This window comes from Anser brachyrhynchus (genome assembly GCF_964034855.1).
Source record: "Anser brachyrhynchus genome assembly, chromosome: 2".
In the NCBI taxonomy this organism is placed as follows: domain Eukaryota; kingdom Metazoa; phylum Chordata; class Aves; order Anseriformes; family Anatidae; genus Anser; species Anser brachyrhynchus.
The window spans coordinates 8,874,817-8,888,448 of record NC_137695.1 but is presented as its reverse complement, the minus strand read 5'-3'; positions in this window follow the sequence as shown (position 1 = coordinate 8,888,448).

Sequence of the window (13,632 nt, the reverse complement as noted above, 5' to 3'; positions counted from 1 at the left end):
TGCTTGTAATGAAATACCATTTACAGGAGGTACTTTCCAATTCAAAATATCCCATTGTAGCTGGTAGTTGGAGAGTGGGAGGGAATCCCAGATGGTCACTGCAGTGTCACTTTCCTACACGCACATCCAAGTAGTGCCTGCTCTTGGGGACAGGGTCAGTACACTTTTACTGTCAATCTATATACAGATCTTTTGAACCTCTGCATTTAGAACTGGTGGAAAAGTGAAAGGAAACAGCCCAGGAGGTCTTTTTGATGAACAAATGAGAACTTCGATCTACAGGGCAGGTGGAGCTGCTGGGTTAGACAAGCATTAAAGGCACTTGCATACTCACTGGATATAGACAGCAGCGCTCAGAGCTCTGCTCAGTTGCCAGCCAGACTGCTCAGTAATTGTGTATCCTGTCAGTGCAATTTCTGAAGCTCAGGTAGTCACCAACTCAATTTTACTTAACGTTCATCAACTCGAGCTCGGGCGTTTTACATCCAGACATGCTTTCTGAACACGCTTGCACACCACCCACTCCTTTCTTGCAGCAGCAAAACTCTCAGATACAAACACACGTAAACCAGGCAAACTGTGAGGCTGTTCTCACACCCTTACAGCCCATCCACACTTCTGAGTCTCACTCTAGTCTTGCTAAAACCAAGATCTTCAGAGATGGGCAATATGACAGGCAGTGTGCATTGTGATAGACTCTTATGGCGCCCCACTTCTGGCTTGGTTTGGATTTCAGTGTCCTGTGGTGGTAGGAATGTAGTTTGGGGAGTGGAGAGGAGGGACGCTGAACTGGAGCTTTCCATGGACAGGCACCGTTTTTTATGAAACTTTCACCTCTTCATATAATTCATTTCATCAAACCTTTCTCAGCTCCAGAGCAGTAGCTCTAGTTGGGAAGAACAATGAGAGATTCCCTCCATCTGCAGTGGTCCATGAATTAGAGCATGCACTTGGTCCGTAGGAATGGTTCAAAGGTTCAGAGCATCCCAGCTCAGGCTACGAGCTTGAATCCTGATGCCTCATATCCAATATGCGTATTTTAAATGCCAAGAGGCTGACTATTCTGGGTTGCTCTCTCTTCTGTTGAAGCTGTTTGGTAGTTGCATATTTATGGGAGCGCAGACTTACCCAAGGGCTTCTACCAGCCAAGTGCCACAGCAACTGGAAGATGAAGTCAGTCTTTCTCTCCCAGTAACACTTAATTACTTGTTGCGAAGTGGAGCGACTCCTGAATGAGAAGCAGAGGTTAATCCTGCCAGGTGTTAGCAGAGGGTAGCAGGACTGTGGAAGTACCTCAGAGCAGGAGCAAGGAGGACCTGAGTGCCCCGCATCCGCGGAGCATCCCAGGGACTGACCCGTTTGTCTGGCTGGGTCTCTTGTGTGGCTGGAAAACTGTTCCTCACTCAGCCTCTAATGGCAGGTCTAATTCAGCTGAGGGATGCCAGCCTTCCTTTAGGAATTGTCACCATTTGTGTGAATTCAGTGACATGTCTAAACTTTAATTTCTGCTGGAAGAACAAAGCAGAACAAGAATAAAAGCTGTTTAACAGAGCAGCCTCTTTGCCTAGAGCAAAGTCGCCTCCTATGCAGCCTCCCTGCTGAGTGCCTTTCCTCACAGTAGTAGTGTCTCTTGAATTTGTCCACAATCTATTACACAGGCAGCCTAAAGGGAAGATGGACTCCAGTGCCTTGAAACACCACATATTTCTCAGTAAATGGTCCATTAGGAGCGTTTATCTATCTTCTGCCTAATGTGAATTAACTCCTGCTGGAACTACCCCTTAGTTTTTGCTTAGCAAAAAGCCATGTTCATCGTCGGAGGACCAGCATAACTTCATGAAGTCTTACAGACAACTCCTGCATCATCCAGTGCCACAGCTGAAGTTGCACTCTGTGTAAATAAATGAAACATAAATAACCTTATCCCTTCTTTCATACCTTAAGGGACAACATTAATCATCTGTGTAATTTCAGGGGAATCAGCAGAGTTGCTAGGTGTCATATTGGCTTTTAGTCAAAGGTACTCCAGAGCGAGTAGTTATGACAGTAATGCAATAACTTGGAGCCTGCCTCAGGGGGTACTGCCCTCACAAGGCATCCGCAGTTTTCATTTATTTCTCTGCTGATAGCAAATACTTAACGCGTATATATACCTGCATCTGTAATCTGTGTCTGTGGTCAGTCCCGAGAAGTATGCCTGTCTCCTGTCCCTGATGGAGTTAGTCTCTGCAGGTTGCTTATGAATCCGTAATTTCTGATTAAAAAATAAAAACAAAGTTTAAAAATTTCAAAGTACATTATGCTTTTGGGAGTCCGTAGTATCCTGCGGTTCTGTCAATCTTCTCGAATCCCAGGCCTGTAGAAAAATCCTAAGAAGCCGTGTGTGACGACTGGGTACCTCTAACTTAATACATGAGCTCTGGCAATCGAAGCTGCCAGTGCAAACTGTCAGGACTCTGCCAGGCAGACAGATGGCACGATGACAGGAAATGGATGGGTCTCTAAAACTCAATTATCATTTCAGCTCAGGCCTATTCTTCTTATGCCAAGTTGTGGAAGAGATTTGTTTATGCATTTTGGCAGATAATTTGCATAGGTGTGAAGCTATAGGAACGGCTGTGATAGTATGAGCCTGAACATGGCTTTTCCTGGTGAGTGTTGTCTTCCAGGTTACCCTTCTGCCTCCTTGCAGGTGGTAGGTTTCTGAACATTTATTTAGATAAATCCAGCCATAGTCTGGAAATCGTCTATCAGAACTCCAGACACAAAATATTTTAAGATCCATTTTCCATGATAAGGATGGAAAACACTTTAAATAGTTTTCCAGGCCAGCACTTTTTTTTTTTTTTTCCCCTTCTAATACTTCTTTCCTTCCCTATTCCCTATTCCTTTGGTTCCTTGGCAGCATGTTCCATGCAGCAAGGTCTTCCTAGATTTGAGTACCTTATCTCCATCCACCACTGTCTTCAGCATTCAAGACTGGTTTTGTTATTGTAACAAATCGGCAGCGTGTACAGAAATGAAACCACCAATGCCAGCCATCAAATGATGTCTTCAGTGGGAGATTCTTTGCTCATCTTCCACCAGTAGCCTGATTTATTTATACACCTTTGGTTGCTGCCTTCTTCCCTGGAGATTTCTGAGCATCCGCAGCCACATCTCTACCATCTACCAGCCAGTGAAAGCATTGGCACGGTCGTACAGCTTCCCCAGCTTGGGTTTTGCTGACGAGCTTCTCAGATTAGTATTCACATGCTGTTTCCTTCCAGCTGTGGAGTATTTTCCTCCCCCTTATTATTCGGCGTACCTATATGCTTCCCTTCTCCTGCCTGCCCAGGTCATGCAGATCAGAGCACTGCTGGTGATTTCAGTAAGTTCTCAGTACCATCAACGTGGCAGGCCAGTGTAAAGCTCATTAGAGAATACAGGAAAGCTGCAGAATGTTATTTATATTTCGTATCCACGTTGCTTCTTCAGAGAGTGAGAGGCTCATACAAATGAGAGGAATTATTTAGAAGCCAGAAAAAAAAAAAAAAGATATGCATGCCCGTGCAAGAAAAGTATTTGCAGACATCTCCTGCAGGCTGACAAAAACCTTGCCTCTTGAAGCAAGCCTTTCCAGCTACCTGAACAGAGACAGAAGTTTTTACAGGACCCTAAACATCCTTTCTCTCGTAGAATCTGGTGGCATCGTGTCAAAAAATATTTTATTTTGGTTCCTTCCACTTCAGCAGACACCTGATCAAGCAGTGTCTTCTTGTTACAGCTGTAAAACTCTGACCCTATGGGATGAAAACAGTTGTATAAAAGTATTTTTTTTAAGAATTTTTATTAGCAGCACGATTATTTTTGACAGCCAGTATTCGTTGCTTTGACAGCAAAATGTTGCCAGACCTTCCTTAATTGTCTAGCAATGCATTTTATTACAAAATAGGTGATTTATTTTTTTCATGTCTGCTGGTCTGAGGGTCAAGGTTGGCATCCTGTAACTCAGGGGTGCTGAACCAGCCGTCTGCGAGCTGCAGCAGCTCACCAATGGTTCATGTTCAGCCTCAGCTCTGGGGACACGTCGTGTGGCAGTGGCAATAACCTCGTGCAAGAGCTGGCGGAGGGAAAAGCACAGCAGCAAGAACGGCTGAGGCCTGCTCCTCTCAGGTACCCTGGGGTACAGATGTGTGCCCACCTTTGTCTGGTCCTTTGGACAAATTCCCTACAGAATTTCAAGTAAATTTAGTCCAAATCTTCCATTTTAATGTCATTAAGTTCTTTCAGGGCCTCGTATGAACGTGCTTCACGGGGTGTCTTCATTAAAGTATTATCCATCTGCACAGAAGATGCCTCACGGATTACTTTAAAGGATGAGCCTCGTTTTGAAAACAAATGTATCTTGCTGATTTTTTTTAAAAGGACTCTTCATCTGACCCGGTGCATGTTCAGAGCTTTCTGGAGAGACCGACAGTGCCTTTCCTCCTCTGCACGCTTCTCTGTCTTCCCTTCATGTGTGCTAAGGCCTCTCCTTTGTTCTGCTCCTTGTTGAGCACTGGAATGGTTAGCATGGTCAGCTTTACAACATCACCACTAGCAACTGACTTGTAAGTAGGGTTACAAGTGCCATTTTGTAATCGCAAGCAATAATTTAATAGGAAAATGGGGGAAAAAAGGAACCACTTAACATTTTGATGTTTTAAAGCCCTTCATCCAATATTCACACACAGGAAGGAGACCTCCTGTCCTTCAGCTTTGACTCCTGGCGCTGGTCTCAGTCTTGCAGAGCTGCCCCCGTGCACGTTCCCCGTCCTGTTTGGGTTGGTGGCTCTGTCCTTCCCTTCCATCGTCCCTTCTGCACTTCAGCGGGAGCCTGCAAGCGGAGTCCAGGTCTTGACACGTCACGTGGGAGAGGCACGAAGACAAATGCTCTCAGCCACAGCGATCGTTCTCCATTTCTGTGAGGCTTTCTTGCTGCTTTTCTGGTTTTACGACAGTGGTGATTCTAAGGAACCATAAATCCCAGTGTCCTTGCCCTGGCTAATCCCTCCTGCCTGGCGAGAGGCATGCCCTATTAAGCACTGCCTTACAGCGTCAGATTGATGGCAGGTGTTGCAAAAGAGCATCATGAGTTGTGGAGAACCACGACGAGTTCATTAAGATGCCTCGTGCAAACAATGGCTGATAAATATCCAGCGAGACAGGTGAGGGTTAGTGCAGAGGTTTGGGTTGTGTAAACAGAGTTAGCCATCGAGATGTCTAGCACGGATTCGAAAAATTTATGGCAGCTGTTTTCTGTGGGCATCAGCAAAATAGATTTCCTTAAGCAATCCATGGATCTGACTGCATCTTTTCCATTGATTTCAGGGAGGATTATAATTTAAAATGCAGTAAGTTTTTTTTTTTTTCTTGTTTTAAATAAAACTGAATGTATAAATCACACTTCTCTAAATCCTCTGGACTACTTAGGAAACCTCAAGGACACAACCCTATCTGAACTTTTTGGTTTTTGGTTTATCTGAATAATAATATTCCTGTTGTAGCTTTTACCCTTTCGTTATCAAGAGAGACGTGGGTGAGCTTTTGCTGTACAAAAGCAGGACAAACAGTCTCTGAGGTATGTTCAGCAAGCAATCAAGTTAGCCTATTAGGAGAAATTACCCTCTGTAAATTGAGATGCAGCGAACAACGACCTATGTGATTCTGTTCTTGTCAGCTTAGGGTAAAGTAAGTTGGATTCACTTCCCTGTATTTTTTTTTTTTTTTTCATTGAACAAGAGTATGCATATAAAACCAGAGAGATCAAGAGAGATAACCACAGATATCATTTAGAGATATCAATCTCTATTTAATTAATAGACTTTTGGTATTTACTGACTGCAATGTTTATGGGTGTGCGGCTCGGTTCCTAGCAGGTAGGAGAGCCATGTGCTAGCTAGACTCTTTTGGGGAGGGTGGATCTTCCTGTGCCCCATGATGTATCTAAATATTTACATTGATTAAATCCCAAATTGGTGATTTTGTCATTTGATTGTCGTGAGCACTGTATGAATCAAAAACTATAAGTACGTAAATATATAAAATGTGAAAAGTGCTGAGTGCTACAACTAGATGGTGTATGTCAGCCGTTGGGATGTGTCCAGTGGGGCACTTCTTACATGGACTTATTTCAGGAACACATCTTCATTCAAGACTGTGTTTAATTGCAAATATCTGCTTTAGTCCTATCAAAAAAGAGTAGAATTTAAGGATACCCTTAAAGCTAAGAAGTGATTTTTGAATTTAACTCTGAAACAAAGCTTGGGAAAATTGTCATGAAATACAGGAGGCAAAAAAGCTTACACTGTAGAGAAATGTAACTATGGAAATATCCCTTCCCTTCTAGGAAAAAAAGAATAGAAATGTATCCAATTCCCTAAGCACGAGTGCAAGTAACGCTGAGGAAAAGACTATACTACACATTTTGAATAAGTTAAATCAATTGACAGCTATCCAGCCACAGAGAAAAGGGATGTAATTGTAACTGTGAGCAGCAAAAGGGCTCTGCCTAATAGTTAAACATCAGGAAGTGCCAGTGTGTCTAATAAAATGCAGATCTCATTATCTGTTTGTTATGTGCATCAGGAGATAACTGTTCGAGTTGAAAAGTATAAAAATTTGATTTAATTCCCTGACATTTTGGATACAACGGGGTCAGGTTGGTCTTGTAACAAATAACAGCTTGGGGCATATGGAAAGGAGTGTAATTGAAGATAAGGCTCTAGCAAGATGAGTGGAAAATGTAATGGAGTTCAAGGAGACATTAAACAAATGTATCCCGGCCCTCACACTGTAATCACCTACGTGTGCTGTAAGGCAAACAGCGAGGGTAATTGACACCCCGGAGGAAGATCATTACAGCTTTGGTGCCTTCTGCCTCACGCCACGCTTTCTTCCATTCGCAACACTGAGAATTCAGACTTGGCAAGTCCTGGGCTCCCGAGGCTGCTCTGATTTATCCAGGGAACTCGGCGAGCTCTAAATAAACCCAGAGAGGTTTTCAGCCGCTTCTTTAAACGTTAAACCTGTAGCTGTGAGTGGCTGGTGGGGTGTCAGAGGTTAAAAGTGACCAACGTGGAGAAGAGTATGTCAGAAACCTCAGTGATGGAGGAGGAGGATGGTCCTTTAAGCACTTTTGAGGGCTAACAAGTTCAGGCTGGAGTATGCCAAAATCAGGAGCAGCAGATTCTTCCCAGCCTGGCGTCCTGGGTAGGTTCAAAGTGATCATGTTTTCTTGGGTGTGGTATGGCAGTTGTCCATTTTCCCCAGTTTCTGGGCATTTTCAGCTATATCTGACTAGGCTGTAGGGACATCAGGGATATTGTACAAGTGAAAGACCTTGTGAGACACCAAAGAAGCCATCCTGTGAACTTAATCCTGGCCAGGTCACGGAGGAACTGGACCTTGAGACATAAATCGATTGTAGGCTTTCTTGGTTCAGAGAGCTATTTGTTCACACTGAGGGGGCTCCGGCATGTCACACAGCATGTACTTCAAGTAGCCAGAACATTTGGGGATTTATAGAGCCTTTGTTGTCCAGAAAGCCTCCAGGAAGCAAAAAAAAGAGAGTCGGAGCCAAGAGTAGAAGCAGTGTGGCTGCGTTTGTGCTGAACTTGGCTCTAGCGAGGGAGGACTTGACAGTGAGACCTGTTTCCTTGGATCCCAACTCCCAGTTAGTAGTAAGTAATTGAGATCATTAAAACAGACTTACTCTAGGTACCCAGTCAATAATTCTAATTTTTTTCGCATTGAAGGGTGGGAGATAATTAAGGACCTTAGTAGTAAATGTGTTACTTCTTAATGCTTTCTGCTTAGCATACTAAAAAGGCAGAGAGTTCCCGATATCAATCTCTAATTAATTAAGCTGGCTCCGAGCTCATGTTAAAATTATTGATCATCCAAGAGCAGCAGTGGATTCTTCATCTCCTGATGTCTTCATACCAAGATTCAATCTCTTTCTGGAAGTTCCACTTCAGCTACCCCGTCACTCAAGACACTCAGCTCAGAAAAAGACAATTTTGGATAAAATTTAAGTTCATTTCATTTGAAAATATATACGAAATGAAAGTCAGGTTCCTTTCCCAGAAAAGAAAGTGATAGCCCGACCAGGCAGCAGCCGCTACCTGTCTGTGTATTGTGGTCACATCCACGTGTACGTTCTGGGAGCTCCCAGAGCTGCAACAACACATGAATGACAAACGCAAGCAGCTTCTCTGTTTGCAGCTATCATAGGTAGATAAATGCGTATACTTCTGTGGCTGTGTTTAAGCATGTGCAGGCACGCCTTTCTGCCACCCAGAAAACACTGCTTTAAATTTCAGCATGCGGGAAGGTCACAAAGCAGAAATATGCTGCCAGATTGGGTCTGTTTTTAGAGAAAAACAATGGAGTGATCAATTCTGATCCCCGTGCTAGTCGGGGAGGTTAATCTAAGTGACCTCCTGGCCTTCCATGCTTGAAGCTTGAGGACCTGCTCTGAAGATGATGGAGTTGCTCTGAATTTACATCAGCCGGGGAAAGTTTCCGTGGCAGAAATGTTTTTCATTGGTTTTAGCATGGACCCCATGGCTACGTGCGGATTTCTCTGGCACCACAGGCAGCCAGACAGGCTCGTGTAGCTGCTGCCCTCTGTCTCCCACTCCACGAACCCTGAGTCACCGCCTGTGCCGTGCCAGCACCGGGACAGCAACTGAGTCAGGGAAATGACCTACAGAAAAAAAACCAACATCCATTCCTACGTTCTCTTGCTGTTCTCAGCAAGATCAGCACGGGTCATCCCTGGGGCACCGACGCTTTTGTGTGAGCATAATGCAGAAAAAAAGTGCAGAGGTAGAAATGAGCAACCAGTACCGGGGGATGTTTCGGGATGGTTTAAATCAATTTAAGTGGTATTGCAAGTTGGAGCCCAGCAGAAGTTAGCAGTGGACAGTTTCCCCTCTCATCTCAGCAGCACGGGCCACTTTGTACTGTTTCAAGCCTCACATAAATCCAGGCTGAACTGGCTCAAGAAATTAAACCAGCAGATTAGTTTTCAGTCGTTTCGGCTCCACGTTGCTCAGATTAGCAAATTATCTGTTCTTACTGCACTATGCTTTCTCGGGGCATTGCAATCAGGTGCAGAACTCCTTAAGAAAGTGCTATAACATAATGTCATATATATATATATTATGCATATATATATAAAGCTATGTATGTATATAGAAATTTTATATAGAGAAAGTTATTGGTTGTCTGAAGGAAAGACATAAAGAATCTGCCTTATTGACAGAAGCACATCTGACCTGTTCTAGCCATAAGGAAATTTGACAACACTAGAACAAGGTATCAGAAAAGCTGTGCAGATATTATCACTGTAGGCTGTAAAGAAGAGGGGTTAACCAAGGGTTTCTCCTGCTCCCCCCCACCCATGCTGGCAGCTCCTTTCGGCTTTGTGTTTGGATACTCTGCAGTTTTGAAGAGCCCTGCACCAGTCCATATATTTAATTCCTTTATTACCTAAAAACTACTATGCAGCCCTCCCAGCAGACTGGCTTCGGGCACGCTCCATGATAGCATGATGCTGCATTTTGCAGGAGAGGCAAAAAATCCCACAGCTAGTTTTCATCTGAGAGCAGGGGTGACTTGAGACAAGTGTAACTAGTGCAATTACACCGCTTCCCATCCTGCTAGCATTGCTGCACTCCAATAAACGCACACCTAGCTGCAGCTTAGGGCTCTTTTTCAGTCGTTGCAATGTGACACACTCCATCCTCATTCACCTTTCCCTGTGGACTAATATGCCAGGCAATAGAAAGAAGTGTATCTCCTCCTTTAATGCTAAGCCTCACCTCTGACTAAAAAATGCCCTTATGTTAGATGTGTTAACAAGAGCATTCCCCTCCCCTACCCTTTTACGCACACTGATAGTAAAGGTATGCCTTATTACTTGGCATTTGCAAAACATCTTGTAACTATTACATTAAAAAAGAAAACTGTCAGCCAAGTGACACGGCATTCTCAGCGTTACTCTGGAACTAGAAGAAAATCACAAATGAAACGATCAGTTCCAAATCAGCCTTTTAGGATTCAGCATTGCAGCACACATAAGAAGAAAGTTTTTAATTATAAATCCTGTTTGCCTTTGCAAGTAGTTCCGCTGAAGGAAAGAGGCAATACGCACATTTCAAGCTGAAGTAGGGCTCTCTATTTAACTGTTTAGCATATTTTGGTTCAGATTATAAAACCTGATTCTTTTTCATGTTAAGGAATCGGTATGGTGATAAGGCTGGAAGCCTGCCATCCATGGCTTCTCAATAACTTTCTAGGCAAGTTGAAACTAATACTGGCTTTCTGGAAAAAAAAAAAAAGGTAATTTGTGAAGATGTATTTTATTGGAAAAGTAACATCTAGAGAGCCAGCTGCTGCCACATAAGTATGTATTATTAACTCAGGGCTGGGAAAAGCTTCTGCTCACTGGAGTAAAACAAATATACAATTTAATCTAAGCCCCAAATTTAATTAACTGCAAGAAAAAAATCAAATTTTTTTTTCTTTCTTCACAAGCAATTATGCCTAAATATGATACTGTAGGTGCATATGAATTTTTCATAGAATCATTTGTGCACACAAATAAGGCATTTATGTAAACAAAGACTAATTGCACAAATCTTGTCAACTCAGTGGGCTTTCACTATGTGCAAGCAATGCCGGTTGCAAAGGAAACATCATTTTACAGCTTTTTCTGAAAACACGATCCATAAACTTCTATGTGCAGACCTCTCAGAGTTAAGACATGTTAGATACTGTGCTTGGTGTTTTTATAGAACAGATAATGTGCTGCTGAGATCATTGTGGACTACGGCGATGTGCACAGTCTCTGTTCAGTCTATCCACTAGAGTAACTAAGCCCAGAAATGAGCTCGTATTAATTGATCTCTCTGAGTGCTTGCTCCCATGGAATTACAGTGTCGTGGCTGCATCAGAGCAAAGACTGTACTTAAAATGAAGAGTCCAATCGTGGGTGTTTCTTGGGTAGACTAAGTTTTTGCCATGTGCTAAACACCTCTGAAAAGGTTAAGTTGCCCTGAACTGGCCTCACCCCTCCGCGCTGTGATCAGACCTGCATTTATTCAGCAGGTGCTTGGCTTGACACACGAGCACACCAACATGTGACTGAGCATCCCCTGTTACGTGACGGGCACAAGTCCAGCGATGTGACAGGGAAAGCCTGCAAACCCTTCTGAAAGAAGATGAGATGAATGGGGAGAACGAATAATTAGAGGAAAATACATCATTATGGATCCAAGAGAGACATGGCAGCTGCTGCTGCATGCCCCTGGGTCCAACCAGTAGTCAGGCTGAAGATGTATTTCCAGCAGGCACAGACAGAGAAGCATATATGTACTGTATATGTACGTGTACACATAGTAAACCACAGACAAGCTCAGAACACTCACACAAACAAGTCCACTAGTGAGAAAAAAAAAATATATATATATACATACGTATAAGGTGGCTCCCACCAGCAGCTGGACTCAAACACTCAGTCTGCCCAGTAACTGGCCACTTTATCCCAGTCTCCCCAGTTGCTGTCATCTAGACATACAAGCCCCTGAGTTCCTAGGTCCTATAGGTGCCATCCTTATGCTCTCACCCCTAGAAGTACAGGGGTGCCCTCGCAGCCACAGCTGGCCCGTAGAGACCCACTCGCCCCCTTGCTCCCAGGCCACTTCACCTATTTACGGGCTGGTCCTGCCTGATCTCTGCTCGTGGCCCCACACTGGCATGTCCGCGCTCCAGTTGCTGCACTAGGGATACACGGCCCCTCCAACCCATGGCCCGACCCCAGGTGCTGCACTCCATACACACTGCACACACAGAATAGCGTTAGGAATTTTATAGGAGGGCAGGACAGCCTGTGCTGATGAGGCAGCCACTATTTGTATGCACCCAGCCATTTTTAACCCTTTACCCCTCTTTAAAAAAAATCAAAAATCCCACTCTTGCTCCTCCCTAAAGAACCTAAACCCCTCCCTTTGCTTTCCTCCCCTAAGTATCCTATAATAAGTGCTGTGCGATCCCAAACCACTTTTCCCCTGCACCCCATCACGTGTCCCGCCCCGAAACAGCAACCTGCCTTGGTCCAAAAGATGATGTGGGGAGATGTTCCCAGCTCGTGGTGATGGGTGTCACGCCTGGGCGACGGGGCTGACTGCTGTGCTGGGACAGCCCTGGGCAAGGCGCTGGTTCCTCGCTTTGGGTTCCCACCTGCCACTGTGCCCCTGTGCTCCTCGTCCTTGTGCAGATGTAGGTGAGCACTTTGTTCTAGGGCTCGCTATAACCAAGCAGACCAGCCCACTGATTTGACTTAGTTCTGCGTGCTGACCTGTAAGCAGAATCCAAAATGTATTTTTTGGCAAATACAGGGGATATTTTCCATGTTCAGTAACATACTTTTTCAAAATACTTTTCTGTTCTTATGGATTGTAAACTAGATCGCGCACATGATGCAGCAAATTGAGTTACTCATTTTTGTTAGAAGTAGTGTAATTACTAGAAATTAAATAACTTGTTGGCAGATGACTCATTAAATACATAAAGAAGTAAAAAATATGTTCATTAGTTTTATTCTCCAGGGACACCTTATAGAGGCCTTCCAGTACTTAAAGGGGGCCTAAAAGAAAGGCGGGGAGGGACTCTGTCACGTAATGTAGCGACAAGGGGTAACAGCTTTAAGGTAAACGAGGTGAGATTAAAATTAGATATTAGGAAGAAATCCCTCATGATGAGTGTGGTGAGGCCCTGTCCCAGGCTGCCCAGAGGAGCTGTGGCTGCCCCATCCCTGGCAGTGCCCAAGGCCAGGCTGGATGGGGCTGGGGGCAGCCTGGGCTGCTGGGAGGGGTCCCTGCCCATGGCAGGGGGTGGCGCTGGGTGGTCCTTTGCCAACCCAAACCATTCTGTGACTCTATGACTGTACAATTTTTAGATGATAATTAAAGGGAAGAATTACCATCCCCCTACCACCAATGTCACCACTAAACCATGTCCCTAAGCACCACGTCCAACCTTTCCTTGAACACCCCCAGGGACGGTGACGCCACCACCTCCCTGGGCAACCCGTCCCAATGCCTGACTGCTCTTTCTGAGAAGAAATGTCTCCTCATTTCCAACCTAAACCTCCCCTGGTGCAACTTGAGGCCCTTCCCTCTAGTCCTATCACCAGTTACCTGCGAGAAGAGGCCGACCCCCAGCTCCCCACACCTTCCTTTCAGGTAGCTGTAGAGAGCAATGAGGTCTCCCCTGAGCCTCCTCCAGACCAAACACCCCCAGTTCCCCCAGCCGCTCCTCACAGGACTTGTGCTCCAGGCCCTTCACCAGCTTCGTAGCCCTTCTCTGGACACGCTCCAGGGCCTCGATGTCCTTCTTGTACTGAGGGGCCCAAAGCTGAGCACAGCACTCGAGGTGCGGCCTCACCAGAGCTGAGTACAGGGGGAACTAGGACGCTTCTAGGTGTCTAGACTGCTACCATACAGAACATACAGAGAATGTAGGCATGCAGTGTCCTTATCTACCTGTGAAGTAGGAGAAGAGGGAAGAAGAATAGAAATTCCTTTTATGCTATTCAGGAAG